Genomic DNA, 17237 nt, shown 5'->3' on the forward strand with positions numbered 1-17237 from the left:
TGCCTTGGTGCCAATGATGGTCGTATGCGTGTTTGGCGCCGTGCAGGTGAGCGCCACAATCAGGACTGCATACGACCGAGGCACACAGGGCCAACACCCGGCATCATGGTGTGGGGAGTGATCTCCTACACTGGCCGTACACCACTGGTGATCATCGAGGGGACACTGAATAGTGCACGGTACATCCAAACCGTCATCGAACCCATCGTTCTACCATTCCTAGACCGGCAAGGGAACTTGCTGTTCCAACAGGACAATGCACGTCCGCATGTATCCCGTGCCACCCAACGTGCTCTAGAAGGTGTAAGTCAACTACCCTGGCCAGCAAGATCTCCGGATCTGTCCCCCATTGAGCATGTTTGGGACTGGATGAAGCGTCGTCTCACGCGGTCTGCACGTCCAGCACGAACGCTGGTCCAACTGAGGCGCCAGGTGGAAATGGCATGGCAAGCCGTTCCACAGGACTACATCCAGCATCTCTACGATCGTCTCCATGGGAGAATAGCAGCCTGCATTGCTGCGAAGGGTGGATATACACTGTACTAGTGCCGACATTGTGCATGCTCTGTTGCCTGTGTCTATGTGCCTGTGGTTCTGTCAGTGTGATCATTTGATGTATCTGACCCCAGGAATGTGTCAATAAAGTTTCCCCTTCCTGGGACAATGAATTCACGGTGTTCTTATTTCAATTTCCAGGAGTGTATGTCAAGAAGCCGTTGTAACTGGTCCTTGGCTTACTGTATACTGGCTCTGGGACAGACTTCATGTCGGAGCTGGTCCCACACACGTTCTCTCGGGGACAGATCTCGGGATTCTGCTGGCCACGGGAGTACAACATCACGCCACCAGTTCACAGAGAAACGTGCCATGGTTACATAAGCATTGTTCTGTTTGCAAAATGACACCACGATAGTGCCGCAAGAGAGGTAACACTTGACGACGCAGGATGCCCGTGATGTATCGTTGTGCCATCAGAGCTTCTTCAGTCAATGTGAGCCGGAACTTTAAGTCATACTCGATGGCACCTCACACCATGACATCAGGAATAACACGGCTGTGAGTCTCTCAGGGAGTGGAAGAATTGGACGTCTGTCCACGTCGCCGCCATACTCGCAAATGGTCATGCGGGATAGTGCAGAACAACGATTTACAGCTGAACGTAATGCGACGTCCTTCATCAGCCGCCGAAGCTTCCCGGTCACGTAACCTCTGCAAACACAGCCGTTCGTGCTGTGATGTTAACGGCACTGTATCCACGGAACGCTAATTCCTTGCTAATCTCGGACCAGCACTGTGGGACGAGAGAATAGTATAGAGCAGGGCTTCCCAACGTGTGGTCCGCGGACCCCTTAGGGGTCCGCCGACTCTTTCTAGGGGGTCCGCGGCCACCTTTCACCAAATCGTGTAAAATAATGAGTAAAATTATTGAATAAAAATGTGAAAATCAAATTCATCACTATTTTTTCGTGTGAAAAACATGTGGTCTTTTACTTCAGGTCGTATTCCGAAGCTGCCTCTGCGGTTCCTAAGTGAGAACGCATACACAGTTTAGTGCCGAAGAATGCGGCTTCTCTGATCGACTGTTTCGCCAAGTATACGGAAGTCGTTTGTGCGCCGGCTCACGGCGCTAGATGCACTGAAACGTTTTACGCGTGTGCGGAGCGAGCTTTGTCGACCAATCACAGCGCTCGCTGGCACGTATGCGGCCCCAGGCATCATTAAATGTTGAACTTGCCTTGTCAGTGCACTACCTATTTCGTAAGTCGATTTTTGACCAGTTTATTACTTCTATCATGGATCGGTGGCTGAAGTCAGGATCATTGAAGAAGGGTGTAGTTTTTCCATCGCCTTCACAACAAGGGAAGTTTCCAATTGAAATGAATGAGGAGGGAGAACGGCCAAAGGAAGAACAATCACAAGAAGCTCCACAGCCGGATTTATTATGTGAAAACGCTGCAAGTACTCCATTGGTTGCAATATCCTGTGGAAGTGGGATAGCTGACCCGAGTGGCCAAGCGGTTCTAGGCGCTACAGTCTGGAACCGCGAGACCTCTACGGTCGCAGGTTCGAATCCTGCCTCGGGCATGCATGTGTGTGATGTCCTTAGGTTATTTAGGTTTACGTAGTTCTAAGTTCTAGGGGACTGATGACCTCAAAAGTTAAGTCCCATAGTGCTCAGAGCCAGTTGAAACTTTTTTTTTTTTAAGTGGGATAACCAAGAAGCATAAGTACAACGATAACTATTTAGAAATGGGCTTTATGGAGACAAAGGAGGCTAAAGCTCAGTGTGTAATTTGTGCGCCTGTCCTTCCGAACAGTTCAATGCTTCCAGTTAAATTGCGCCGTCATTTTGAAGGTACTCACCCGGGTTTCCAGGCTAAAGACATCGATTTATTTAAAAAGAAGAGTGCTGAACTAGCAGCTTCTCAGCACTGCATGAAAACTCTTGCAAAAACAATTAATGAATATTCATTAAAAGCTTCTTTCTTGGTTAGTTATCGAGTGGCAAAAACAGGCAAAGCTCATACCATTGCAGCAAATCTCATAATCGGATCGCCGGCCGAAGTGGCCGCGCGGTTCTGGCGCTGCAGTCTGGAACCGCGAGACCGCTACGGTCGCAGGTTCGAATCCTGCCTCGGGCATGGATGTTTGTGATGTCCTTAGGTTAGTTAGGTTTAACTAGTTCTAAGTTCTAGGGGACTAATGACCTCAGCAGTTGAGTCCCATAGTGCTCAGAGCCATAATCGGATCGTTAATTTCAAGTTGTTTTCATTCATCTCTAAACCAAAGACTATTCATATTTCGATGGAGGTGGGGTCATTGGGAACATGGCACTTGCATTAAGAAGCTTTCAGTTTCCATGGGTTTCGCTTGACTGACTAGGGGTCCGTCATGGATTTTCGACTGAAGAAGGGGTCCGCCAGTTGGAAAGGTTGGGAAGCCCTGGTACAGAGGGTCCACTACTTATTTCTGGATTGTAAGCGCAGATGTGGAGAGGTTACGATGTGTTCGGTGCACGATTAGTCCAGGTGGCTGTGAGGAATATACAGGGTGATTCAAAAAGAATACCACAACTTTAGGAATTTAAAACTCTGCAACGACAAAAGGCAGAGCTAAGCACTATCTGTCGGCGAATTAAGGGAGCTATAAAGTTTCATTTAGTTGTACATTTGTTCGCTTGAGGCGCTGTTGACTAGGCGTCAGCGTCAGTTGATACTAAGATGGCGACCGCTCAACAGAAAGCTTTTTATGTTATTGAGTACGGCAGAAGTGAATCGACGACAGTTGTTCAGCGTGCATTTCGAACGAAGTATGGTGTTAAACCTCCTGATAGGTGGTGTATTAAACGTTGGTATAAACAGTTTACAGAGAATGGGTGTTTGTGCAAAGGGAAAAGTTCTGGACGGCCGAGAACGAGTGATGAAAATGTAGCACGCATCCAGCAAGTATTAGTTCGCAGCCCAGGAAAATCGACTCGCAGAGCTAGCAGAGAGCTGCAAATTCCACAATCAACTGTATGGAGAGTCCTACGAAAAAGGTTAGTTATGAAACCTGAATGTCAACTACCCGAGGCGATGGATCGGCCGCCAGGCAGCCCGTGACAGAGCACTTCATCACTGGCCTCCAAGAAGCCCTGATCTTACCCCCTGCGATTTTTTCTTATGGGGGTATGTTAAGGATATAGTGTTTCGGCCACCTCTCCCAGCCACCATTAATGATTTGAAACGAGAAATAACAGCAGCTATCCAAACTGTTACGCCTGATATGCTACAGAGAGTGTGGAACGAGTTGGAGTATCGGGTTGATATTGCTCGTGTGTCTGGAGGGGGCCATATTGAACATCTCTGAACTTGTTTTTGAGTGAAAAAAAACCTTTTTAAATACTCTTTGTAATGATGTATAACAGAAGGTTATATTATGTTTCTTTGATTAAATACACATTTTTAAAGTTGTGGTATTCTTTTTGAATCACCCTGTATAATGCGCATGAATGTGAAGAATACTAAGGCAATGCCTCTTACAAGCCAGTCAAGGAAGATAAAAGTGACAATTTGTGACGCGGCAGTGGACCGACGTCTCTCCTAAGTGTCGCCAGGCGCATTTTCTCTGCAGTTTCGCCAGATATTTACAACGTTGTTACTGCAATGGTCAGGTGGAGTCAGTTCAAACAAATACTGCTATTTACGTCTTTCATTCAACGCCCAGGGTTAGTAGAAAGCGTGAGTTTGTCCCCTATTACAAACAAAGTTGTTTTTAAAATGGAATTTTACGTGCGCATTCGATAGAGCGGTAACAAATTCGCCCACTGCGATATTCGGTTTTTGCGATATGTATTAACGGGTACAGTAAAACATAATAAAACGTTTGTTCGCCACGTCTACGCTACAGACTTCTCCCGTATCGTGTACTGCAATAACCAACGCAGTCGCCTCCTCAGTCGCTGTTGAAGTACTGGTTATACTTCATGTTTTAAGTGCCCCTGTTAATACTCATTACTAAACCTAATATCACAGTAGATTAATTTGGACCGGTTCTATCAAATGTGCATGTAAAATTGCTCTTTAAAATCATTTTGTTTATGACAGGAAACAGACCGACGTTTGCCGTTGACATTCGGCGTCGCATAAAACATGCAGTGAGGCGTATTTGTTTGTACCGACTCCATCAACACATTGCAAAAAAACTGAATTAAGAATATCTGTCGAAACACCAGACAAAAAATGGTTCAAATGGCTCTGAGCACTATGGGACTCAACTGCTGAGGTCATTAGTCCCCTAGAACTTAGAACTAGTTAAACCTAACTAACCTAAGGACATCACAAACATCCATGCCCGAGGCAGGATTCGAACCTGCGACCGTAGTGGTCTTGTGGTTCCAGACTGCAGCGCCTTTAACCGCACGGCCACTTCGGCCGGCGAAACACCAGACAAAATGTTCCTGCTGACAGAAGAGACATCCTATGTATACAACGTGATTCCGTGGTAATGTTACAAACTTTCAGGGATGCTGGAGATGCGTAAATGTATCCATTTGTGTTAACAGACAAAGTCGGAAGTTATAAGCGAAAATAGTTCTCATACCTCTCAATGTGGACCTCTTCTACTGCAAGCTCTTTGCTTTTTATACTTTGGAGCAGACAGTATGGGCCAAGCGGCAACGGCCTTGCCGCAGTGGTTACACCGGTTCCCGTGAGATCACCGAAGTTAAGCGCTGCCGGGCGTGGTCGGCACTTGGATGGGTGACCAACCAGGCTGCCATGCGCTGTTGCCATTTTTCGGGGTGCTCTCAGCCTCGTGATGCCAATTGAGGGGCTACTTGACCGAATAGCAGCGGCTTCGGTCAAGAATACCATCACAACGGCCGGCAGAGCGGTGTGCTGACCCCACGCCCCTCCGCGTCCTCCACGGAGGATGACACGGCGGTCGGCTGGTCCCGGAGGCCACTCGTGGCCTCAAGACGGAGTGCTTTGGTATGGACCAAGCAAAAGACAAACTTCTCTAGTAAACATGGACTCTCAAATGCATACCTTATGAGCTACGAGCACTTGTTCAGTATAAGAGGTGTGTTTCACAATATCGAAGATGAAGAAGTGCTCATAGCTATTAAGGTACGCACTTCAGAGCCGATATTTACTGGACGTTTTTGTCTTGTTTCGGTCCATACTTCCTCTTGCCAAAATATGGAATCAAAGAGATGGCAGCGGAAGAAGTCCACTTTTCAGAGTCCCTTGCCCCAAATTGATGAATTTACCATTCTCCATCGTCTGTGACGAGGAAGATATGGAACGGAATATTCATAAGGGAATAAACGAATGAAAGCAGCGACAGGGGGTTTGGAGACAGTTGCAATAAGCGAAAAAGAAAAAAAAATCGTACGCATCTTTGCAGGATCGGTCGAGCTACAGGATTATAGTGGAAGGTCACAGGTGCACTGACAGCAAAATCAAAATTACAAACACGGAAACTGAGAGAACCAGGAGTAACAAGAGAATGAAGAGGTACTGGTAAGAAAAAATACATTGTTATTATTATTTCTTTCCTTTCTCAGACGTTATGTCTGGTTAAAAATGGAAAGTGTCGCGGACCTTGATCAAGCGTGACTTCCTTTTAACTGTACAGTATGTGTTACATTGCATTTAGGAACTTTCAGGTAATTGAACATGTCAATAATTACAGATTTCTGTAGTTGTATATATACGTTTGGATGTAGCTGTATTGTTGATGTACTGGTGAATATTGTGTGGTATGACTCCTGTAGTTGATAGTATAATTGGTATAATGTCAACTTTATCCTGATGCCACATATCCTTGACTTCCTCAGCCAGTTGGATGTATTTTTCAATTTTTTTCTCCTGTTTTCTTCTGTATATTTGTTGTATTGGGTATGGATATTTCGATTACTTGTGTTAATTTCTTCTTTTTATTAGTGATTATGATGTCAGGTTTGTTATGTGGTGTTGTTTTAACTGTTATAATGGTTCTGTTCCAGTATAATTTGTATTCATCATTCTCTAGTACATTTTGTGGTGTGTACTTGTATGTGGGAACGTGTTGTTTCATTAGTTTATGTTGTATGGCAAGTTGTTGATGTATTATTTTTGCTACATTGTCATGTCTTCTGGTGTATTCTGTATTTGCTAGTATTGTACATCCGCTTGTGATGTGATCTACTGTTTCTATTTGTTGTTTGCAAAGTCTGCATTTATCTGTTGTGGTATTGGGAGCTTTAATAATATGCTTGCTGTAATATCTGGTGTTTATTGTTTGATCCTATATTGCAATCATGAATCCTTCCGTCTCACTGTATATATTGCCTTTTCTTAGCCATGTGTTGGATGCGTCTTGATCGATGTGTGGCTGTGTTAGATGATGCGGGTGCTTGCCATGTAGTGTTTTCTTTTTCCAATTTACATTCTTCGTATCTGTTGATGTTATGTGATCTAAAGGGTTGTAGAAGTGGTTATGAAATTGCAATGGTGTAGCCGATGTATTTATATGAGTGATTGCTTTGTGTATTTTGCTAGTTTCTCCTCGTTCTAGAAAGAATTTTTTTAAATTGTCTACCTGTCCATAATGTAGGTTTTTTATGTCGATAAATCCCCTCCTCCTTCCTTTCTGCTTAATGTGAATCTTTCTGTTGCTGAATGTATGTGATGTATTCTATATTTGTGGCATTGTGATCGTGTAAGTGTATTGAGTGCTTCTAGGTCTGTGTTACTCCATTTCACTACTCCAAATGAGTAGGTAAATATTGGTATAGCGTAAGTATTTATAGCTTTTGTCTTGTTTCTTGCTGTCTATTCTGTTTTCAGTATTTTTGTTAGTCTTTGTCTATATTTTTCTTTTAGTTCTTTAATATTCGTATTATCTATTCCTATTTTTTGTCTGTATCCTAGATATTTATAGGTATCTGTTTTTTCCATAGCTTCTATGCAGTCGCTGTGGTTATCCAATCTGTAATCTTCTTGTTTAGTGTGTTTTCCCTTGACTATGCTATTTTTCTTACATTTGTCTGTTCCAAAAGCCATATATATATCATTGCTGAATATTATTATTATTAACGGTACGCGTAGTAATTCTTTGGCAGGAGCAAAGCTCCAGGTGCCTTTGAATTATGGATCCCATCTACGGGGCGGCTGCTGGAACGGCGGTGAGTCGCCATCTTTCTGGGCTTAGAGAGAGAGAGAGAGAGAGAGAGAGAGAGAGAGACTTGTCTCACAGGGAGGCGTCCTTCCTCGGAACTTCAACGCAATAACAAATCCGTGAAAAGAGAGGCGCGGGGCAGGGGCGGAATCTGCTTAGGAAGTCGGTGACCCGGAGCGAATGGTGGGCGGCCTTGTTTCCGGAGGAGACCATCGCTGCTGGCCCTCCGGAACTTTGAGCGCCAGTCGCAGGGCTCGGGCAGCCGTACAGCCGTGGCCGGCCTACGCTACAAAAGACTCAAGTCAGTATACGGCCGGCCTGCGCTACAGAGACTTAAGTTAGTTTAAAGATCTTACATACGGGGGAAGAGAGGGGGAAGGGAGGCCAGTGCCGCTAAGGCGGCCGTGTTTCGTCCAAACTGCGGCGGAACGTAAGATAGTAGAGCGCTTTGTCCACTGAAATACCTCTGCCACTGAGGCAAGAGCCAAGATCAGACTGCTAAAAACATATTACTAAACTTTTTTTCAATTATTGCGTCGTTGCGCAACTCATTATGTATCACCCTAGTGCTATTTAGCTTGCACCACATTGGGCTCATATAGTGAATGTAAAAAGGTATTTGCGTACGTACATATTTCTGCTTTGAAGCTTGTTCAGGCGACGAATAACTGCACTAATAACTATAAAGAAGTTAAATTATGTGTTTTAACAATTATTTTCCGTGTAAAGTGAAGAAAGTAAAAAATGAAACGTAATATACCAGATACGAAAAAATTGCAAGCAGTCGATCTCCTTTGACAAAAGGTGTTTGAGAACGGAATTATTCAGGGATTCTGGATGAATGCCTGTCTTGGGTAATTTAACGAATAACAAACACTTGAGGGATCCCACAACATTAAACTGTATTGCAACAACAAATGTAACAGGAAAAGTGTCTCTGCCCCGCAATGAATATTAATGTCTTAATTTACACAGTAAATTCGCTTGCCATGAGACCAAAAAAAAAATTGTCAAAGCAATTTGTTCAGCAAAAAATCTTGAAATGGCTCTGAGCAGTATGGGATATAGCTTCTGAGGTTATCAGTCCCCCTAGAACTTAGAACTGCTTAAACCTAACTAACCTAAAGACATCACACACATCCATGCCCGAGGCAGGATTCGAACCTGCGACCGTAGCGGTCGCGCGGTTCAAGACTGTAGCGCCTAGAACCGCTGCGCCACCCCGGCCGGCAAAAATCTTGAAGTCTACGTTTACTTACTACGACGGGTACTGTAGCAACCAACAAGTGCGGAAAAAAATGCTAACAACTGATCCGTGCCGACAGTCAGCGATAATGCTGAAACTGAAACAAAGCCTGTTCTTTTGGGTCGTAATAAAACTCACATTCAAACGTTATCAATAAGGACTTGTAGATACAGGCTTCATAAAGCCTAATGATCGTGTTCACGAATTTTTAAATAAATGTAATTCTTGAAAATATCAGTACGTTTCAATGCTTGATGGACAAGCGATGTTTGCATGTAAAACAGTCGTCTGAAACTTTGATAATCACTGTGCGTAAGGCAAAGAAGCAAACAATTATTGTGACGGATATCCTTTGCAGGACTCGTCTAATAGATTCTTCTTTTTTAAATTTAATTTTATCCATATTTTTCAGATTCAAACGTAACTGTATTCAATACGGTGGATGTACGAATTAAAATCGCCGTTAGTCGCAAGTTTTCGTGTTTTATTACATATATGGTGTTTTTCAGGGTACGAATTAAAATCGCCGTTAGTCGCAACTTTTCGTGTTTTATTATATATATGGTGCTTTTCGGGTCATGTGGGTCCGTCATCAGGTGTAATTTGTCTTAATACATGCTTTATTTTTCTCTAGAACGAAGTGAAATGCATGTTCCTCTCACGAAAACGTTTTGATGTTGCGTTACTATTTTCGTAAGACAAACGCGGAAAATATGTGCGAAATAGTGGAAATAATGAACAGTGTAAGCTTATCACATAAGCCAAGAAAAGCCTTTTTAACTTTTTAGGATTATCATACATTTCTTTTCATTCAAGAGAAAAAATAAAGCACTTGTTAAGACAAAATACACCTGTGATGGACCCACAGGATCAGAAACATATCGTGTATACAATAAAACACGAAAATTGTGCCTAAAAGCGTTTTTTAATTAGTACTTCCAAAGTATTACTGACGTATATGATTCTTTGATTTAACAGTAAGACATTTCGCTTATCAGTGACAAATTTTAATCTATTACCATAAGATCAGTAATTATGTGTAACAAGATGCCATTCTTACTAGAAAATTAAAATTCATATTTATTTATTTATTCCTTTTGATAATGAATACAGGATTTAAAGAAAAGAAAGAAAATGTTGCCACTAATGAAAATCGAACCTGAAACTTCACTAACACCAGACTTTGAAGCAACAGGTTTTTATCTGTGAAAAGAGCGAAATGATTTGTACGAAACAGGGCTCTAAAAATCTTGTCGTCTCCGAAACGACCTCGTTCAATCTTTCTGCGAAGTCCATCTTACTCCTTTAGGAAACCATGCCCAGTTGTTGACGTATTTTATTATTTCAATATGAAATCACGAACTTCCGCTTAAGACAGCAACCGGTTCTATGTGTAAAACAGATAAATCGTAGGTTCTAAATACTGTAATTACTCAAAACTACTAATGAGATTTTGAATAGGAAAACGTCCTTGAATTCATCTTTTTACAATTAAGGTAGTAGCAATGAAAGTGCTATAGTTTTACTTGAAAAAGCGACGTTCAAACCGCTATCTCTGTTTTTATGTAAATTGAAGGTGGAGAGGGGGAGGAGGGAAAGGAATGGAAAGGCCAGGAACTGATGTTATGAGCTGCATCTGGAGTTTATGCAGAATCAGCAGCAATGAGTAAAAACGTGTGGCGGACCCAGACTCGAACCTGGGATCTTTTGCTAACCTTTCCCCACCCCCCACAACTTTCCTGATTAAAAAGGAACCTACAAAAAGGGTTTATTTTCCACCGCCTTTTGAGCCTAAAAAATATATATGCATCACTTCAGGCGTAGGCCCCTAAATACGCCCATCCCAACCGCTCTACCTTAACTGAGAAAGAAGGAATGGAAAGCAGGGAGAGGGTATCAAATGTCTGTAGCAGAGGCGAGGTTTTTTCTACCGTTGGGTATAATTGGATTTCAAGTAGTGCATCAGATCAACTGCTTATTGTAGGGACATTCTAATTACGCGGCGGGTCGTATAAAGCACTGCAAAGGAAGCCGAAAGAGTACTGCCTGTATTTCGGATTATAGACAATAGCATAATGTCGTTGGTTCGCGGAAGTCCAACAATAGAGAACACTCTTCTCGCCGGTGGCCAAAAAACTATCGTACTGCAAGGCTGCGGAAGGAATTCACAGAGTGAGTCTTCATCTGCAGGTAGTAGTACACGTCATCCGGAAACAATATCACTTGAGTTGTAATTCGATCAGGGGTGGCAGGTGCGCGGAATGGCAGAATTCGCTGGACTAAGCGTCGGATATCTAGTTCCGCCGGCCGGGGTGGCCGAGCGGTTCTAGGCGTTACAGTATGGAACCGCGCGACCACTACGGTCGCAGGTTCGAATCCTGCCTCGGGCATGGATGTGTGTGACGTCCTTAGGTTAGTTAGGTTTAAGTAGTTCTAAGTTCTAGGAGACTGATGACCTGAGAAGTTTAGTCCCATAGTGCTCAGAACCATTTGAACATCTACTTCCGGACCACAAACGAAGCGATGACGTTTCGTGTCTGGCGCGACGCAAAGCGAAGAGTCGGCGAGGTGAATTTGGTAGAGAGGAGAACGACTTGTTTGTTTCTTGCTGACAGTGACTGACATACCACGCGTAGTGTGCAACAGTATCAAGAAAACGGGCGCTCACCGCTCGATTACTTGGCAGTTCCGCTGATCACTGCGCCAACCGGACACAGTGTAAATCGGAAATGCTCAGACTATCTCGGCAAGCTTCCCGGCCGAGTCACAGTACCACCATTTAGCGTCACCATTTATCTGCATTCCCCGTCCATGTCCTCCGTGCTCACTAATTTTAGATTCCCGCTGGAGATCGAACGTAAATGGGCGGCTGCACTCGGGGCTGTGGATTCACAGCTCACCGAGGTGTATCAGTTATATCAGAACAGAAACTACGCGTTCATATAAACTGTATCTCTGTAGTTGACGCAGCAATGGAAGGACACTGCACGTCATTTAGTGACCACTCCCTAATAATTCATTTGTGGGAAAACCTAACTGCAGTATATTTAGTGACATCGGAAATATTTGAGGTGAACAGCTCAGCTGAATCAAAATGTACTCCTTAAACTAACAGCTCTTATAAATATGTTCGAGTGCCTGTGTACATGCAACCCCAATCGCCGTCAGCATTTTTCGAATGTTTACGTTGAAACTGCATCATAGAAGATCACTCACGACCCATTTACAAAATGAAGCGGCTGGATGAGGATTTTTTAAGGGTTTCTTTGGAACTTCACGATAAATGATGACAGCTAAAACAGTTGCAGGATAAAGATTTATTAAAATTCTTGACCACGGTTTCGGTATATATAAATATACCTTCATCAGAAGTAAAATATCCTGAACAGGAAGACACTTTCATTAGCAAAAACTTAGCATCGGAAATGAGAAAGAAAAAACACTATAGCTTAAGTAACCGTAAAATTACCAGAGTATTACAGGCACAAAAACTTTTAGTCACTTACTAAAATCACATCCTGCAATGGAGATTAATAAAACTTTCTTTAGAATGCAAATTACATGAATTAATCAGTGCGTAATCACGACTGACACGTGGGGCAGCAGAGGGTTAGGAACTGGTGCGTTCTAAGGGGCAGGCAGACTGACTGGTTCAGGAACGGATCGCTGACGAACAAAGCAATTCGCAGTCTCCACCACTTGTCAGCCAGTTCCATCCCTACTACACTCACATCTACCGCGATAAGAGTACGTCCAATTCAGTACAAGAATATCACCAGGGAGGGTAGCAGTCATGGCGTAAGCCATTAACACATGGCCGTTCAACGAGGCTGATAAGGAACACCGAGCAGTCCTAGGTACACTGAACGAGGGGGAGAGGGAGAGGGAGAGGGAGGGAGGGAGAGAGAGAGAGAGAGAGAGAGAGAGAGAGAGAGAGAGAGGACGGCACACCAAAGCTGTCAGTGCAGTGTGACATGGCAGGCATAACGAGTTGGTCTAATAGCACACGTTCAGCGCCAATGTTTGTAATCCTACGTGGGGGGCTTCAAAATCTTCCTACCTATTACGATAGTTATGCGGAATGTCTAGTGCGCCATCACATACTAAAATATACTAAAAACTTCAATTCCCGACTAATTACACGCGAACTCACGTGTGAGAGAACGGTAAGTACCAGATGGGAATAATTAAAGAGCAGCATCTCAGAGACATCGGTTGTGGGCTGTAATTATCGGTTGAGATTCCAATGCTTTAATGCGGAACCGATTAACGCTGGAAAAAACTATTTTAAATTTTGGCCACCAGGTGCAAATCTGGCGCTGCCAACGCAAGAAAGACGCATAGAAATGTTTCGATGTGTCATGAATTAGAAACGGAAGTTTGGCAGACAAGGTCAAACCAATGAGAAAGGCGTAATATTGACTTTATTACTAACTGCAGCTTACACAATTTGTTCAATACGAGCGCCGGAGACGTCGACGAGGCGCTGCATCCGTAAAACTACTTTTGTCAATAGTTACTCGCAGCAGTTCCGGTGGAATCTCAGCTACGCGTTCCTGTATGTTCTCCTTCAGATCAGGGAGAGACCGAACATGTCTCTGATAAACACTTTGCTTCACATATTCCCAAATCAAATGACACACAGACTCAGGTGGTCCTGCATGTGATGCATCTGGAAAACCTCTGGAGATATCGCGTTCAATAAGGTTGCATTAAGCAGATTTTTCACTGGAGGGGCCGTATCTTACATGAAAACAATAGTTGCGACACTGTTGCTCTCTTTCAAAGCAGCAATCACCTGCTCTACAAGGAGGTCTCGATGGCGTCCAGACTTCACGGTACAACCGACAGGCCCTCTGTGTGTATTCCCTTCAAGGCAGAACGGACCGAGAATAATGGTGCTTGTGAATTTACACTACACAGTGACATGTAGAATTTCGGAACACGTATTATGTTTGAGTATAATGACTTTTCGGAGACTAGAAATCTACTCTGTAGGAATCAGCATGGGTTTCGAAAAATACGATCGTTTGAAACCCAGCTCGCGCTGTTCGTCCGCGATACTCAGACGGTCATAGACACGGGTTCCCAGGTAGATGCCGTGTTTTCTGACTTCCGCAAGGCCTTTGACACAGTTCCCCACAGTCGTTTAATGAACAGAGTAAAAGCATATGCACTATCAGACCAATTGTGTGATTGGATTGAAGAGTTCCTAGATAACAGAACACAGCATGTCATTTTTAATGGAGAGAAAGTCTTCCGAAGTAAAGAGTGATTTCAGGTGGGCCGCAGGGGAGTGTCGTAGGACCGTTGCTATTCACAATATACATAAATGACCTTGTGGGTAACATCGAAAGTTCACTGACGCTTTTCGCGGATCATGCTGCAGTATATCGAGAGGTTGTAACAATGAAAAATTGTACTGAAATGGTGGAGGATCTGAAACGAATTGACGCATGGTGCAGGGAATGGCAAATGAATCTCAATGTAGACAAGTGTAATGTGCTGCGAATACAAAGAAAGAAAGATCCTTTATCATTTAGCTACAATATAGCAGGTCAGCAAATGGAAGCAGTTAATTCCATAAATTATCTGGGAGTAGGTATTAGGAGTGATTTAAAATGGAATGACCATACAAAATTAATCGTCGGTAAAGCAGATGCCAGACTGAGATTCATTGGAGGAACCCTAAGGAAATGCAGTCTGAAAACAAAGGAAGTAGGTTACAGTACACTTGTTCGACCACTGCTTGAATACAGCTCAGCAGTGTGGGATCCGTACCAGATAGGGTTGATAGAGGAGATAGAGAAGATCCAACGGAGAGCAGCGTGCTTCGTTACAGGATCATTTAGTAATCGCGAAAGCGTTACGGAGATGATAGGTAAAGTCCAGTGGAAGACTCTGCAAAAGAGACGCTCAGTAGCTCGGTACGGGCTTTTCTTGAAGTTTCGAGAACATATTGCTCTCCCCTACGTATATCTCGCGAAGAGAGCATGAGGATAAAATCAGAGAGATTAGAGCCCACACAGAGGCATACCGACAATCCTTCTTTCCACGAACAATACGAGACTGGAATAGATGGGAGAACCGAATGAGGTACTCAAGGTACACTCCGCCACACACCTCCAGGTGGCTTGCGGAGTATGGATGTAGATGTAGATGGCGAGCGCAATGTCCCCTCGTGAAGAATACGAGGTTTAAAAGCACCCCAAATTCCGAAACTCTGTGTAGTCAATGCAGCACAGTGGGTAAAACGTGCATCGTCACTCCACAAAATATTGCCTGGCCACATGTAATGAACTTGGATGTGTGCTGGGAAACAAACAGCAAATTTATTTATTTATTTATTTATTGTTCCGTGGGACCAAATTAAGGAGAAGTCTCCATGGTCATGGAACGAGTCAATACATGAAATTATAACACGATATTAGAAACAGATAAAATGAAATATAAAAAAACATATTCAGGTGACAAGTCGTAAGTTTAAATAAAGAAAATCAACAATGTAACACTGGAATTTGCTTAATTTAGCTCTTCCAGGAGCTCCTCGACAGAATAGAAGGAGTGAGCCATGAGGAAACTCTTCAGTTTAGACTTAAAAGTGTTTGGGCTACTGTTAAGATTTTTGAGTTCTTGTGGTAGCTTATTGAAAATAGATGCAGCAGAATACTGCACGCCTTTCTGCACAAGAGCCAAGGAAGTTCATTCCACATGCAGATTTGACTTCTGCCTAGTATTAACTGAGTGGAAGCTGCTAACTCTTGGGAATAGGCTAATATTGCTAACAACAAACGACATTAAAGAAAATATACACTGTGAGGGCAATGTCAGAATTCCCAGACTATTGAATAGGGGTCGACAAGAGGTTCTCGAACTTACACCACATATAGCTCGAACAGCCCGTTTTTGAGCCAAAAATACCCTCTCTGAATCAGAAGAATTACCCCAAAAAATAATACCATACGACATAAGCGTATGAAAATATGCGAAGTAGACTACTTTTCGTGTTGAAGTGTCACTTATTTCAGATACTGTTCTAATGGTAAATAAAGCAGCATTTAGTTTCTGAACAAGATCCTGGACATGGGCTTTCCACAACAGCTTACTATCTATCCCAACGCCTAGGAACTTGAACTGTTCCGTCTCGCTTATAATACGCCCATTCTGTCTGATCAAAATATCGGTTCTTGTTTAATTGTGAGTTAGAAACTGTAAAAACTGAGTCTTACTGTGATTTAGCATCAAATTATTTTCCACTAGCCACGAACTTACTTCATGAACTACATTATTTGTTACTGTTTCAATATTACACACAACATCCTTCACTATCAAGCTGGTGTCATCAGCAAACAGAAATATTTTTTAATCACCTGTAATACTAGAAGGCATATCATTTACATAAATAAGAAACAGCAGTGGCCCCAGCACCGACCCTTGGGGAACGCCCCACTTAAGAGTGCCCCATTGGGACTGAACATCACTACCACTCTCAATATTGCGGAGAATTACCTTCTGCTTTCTGTTTTTAAAGTAAGAGGCGAACCAATTGTAAGCTACTCCCCTTACTCCATAATGGTCCAACTTCTGCAGTAATATTTTGTGGTCAACACAGTCAAAAGCCTTCGTTAAATCAAAGAAAACACCTAGCGTTCGCAACCTTTTATTTAATTCGTCCAAAACCGCACAGAGAAACGAGAATATAGCATTTTCAGTTGTTAAACCATTTCTAAAACCAAACTGAACATTTGACAGCAAATTATGTGAAATTAAATGTTCCAGTAACCTTGTATATAAAACCTTCTCGATAACTTTAGCAAACACCGATGGCATAGAAATAGGTCTAAAATTGTCAACATTACCAATGTCTACCTTTTTATAAAGTGGCTTCACTACCGAGTACTTTAATCGGTCAGGAAACCGACCACTCCTAAAGGAAAAGTTACAGATATGGCTAAGTACTGGGCTAACATACATAGAACAATACTTCAGTATTCTGCTAGATACCCCGTCATATCCATGAGAGTTCTTGGTCTTTAATGATTTAATTATTTACTCAATCTCCCTCTTGTCAGTATCATGGTGGAGCATTTCAGGTAACAGTCTCGGAACACTTTTTTCTAAGAGCGCTATATGATTCCCTGTTGGGACTAGGTTTCTATTTAGTTCACCTGCTATATTCAGAAAGTGATTATTAAATACTGTACATATATGCGACTTATCAGTAACACGGACATTCCCACTACGCACTGATTCTATATCCTCGACCTGTCTCTGCAGACCAGCCACTTCCTTTACGACTGACCATATGGTTTTAATTTTATCCTGAGATTTCGCTATTCTATCTGCA

The 17237-nt window shown here is 42.9% G+C and overlaps 1 protein-coding gene and 1 pseudogene across 1 annotated transcript in view; one reads left to right on the forward strand and one right to left on the reverse strand.

Annotated features, from left to right (window-relative positions):
- LOC126260648 (hexosaminidase D-like) overlaps positions 1-17237 on the reverse strand; it is a 381617-nt gene that overhangs the window by 115998 nt on the left and 248382 nt on the right. The gene's annotated exons all lie outside the window — the stretch shown is intronic.
- Positions 5155-5272, forward strand: LOC126261156 (5S ribosomal RNA; annotated as a pseudogene).

The sequence above is a fragment of the Schistocerca nitens genome, chromosome 5 (assembly GCF_023898315.1).
Source record: "Schistocerca nitens isolate TAMUIC-IGC-003100 chromosome 5, iqSchNite1.1, whole genome shotgun sequence".
Lineage (NCBI taxonomy): Eukaryota > Metazoa > Arthropoda > Insecta > Orthoptera > Acrididae > Schistocerca > Schistocerca nitens.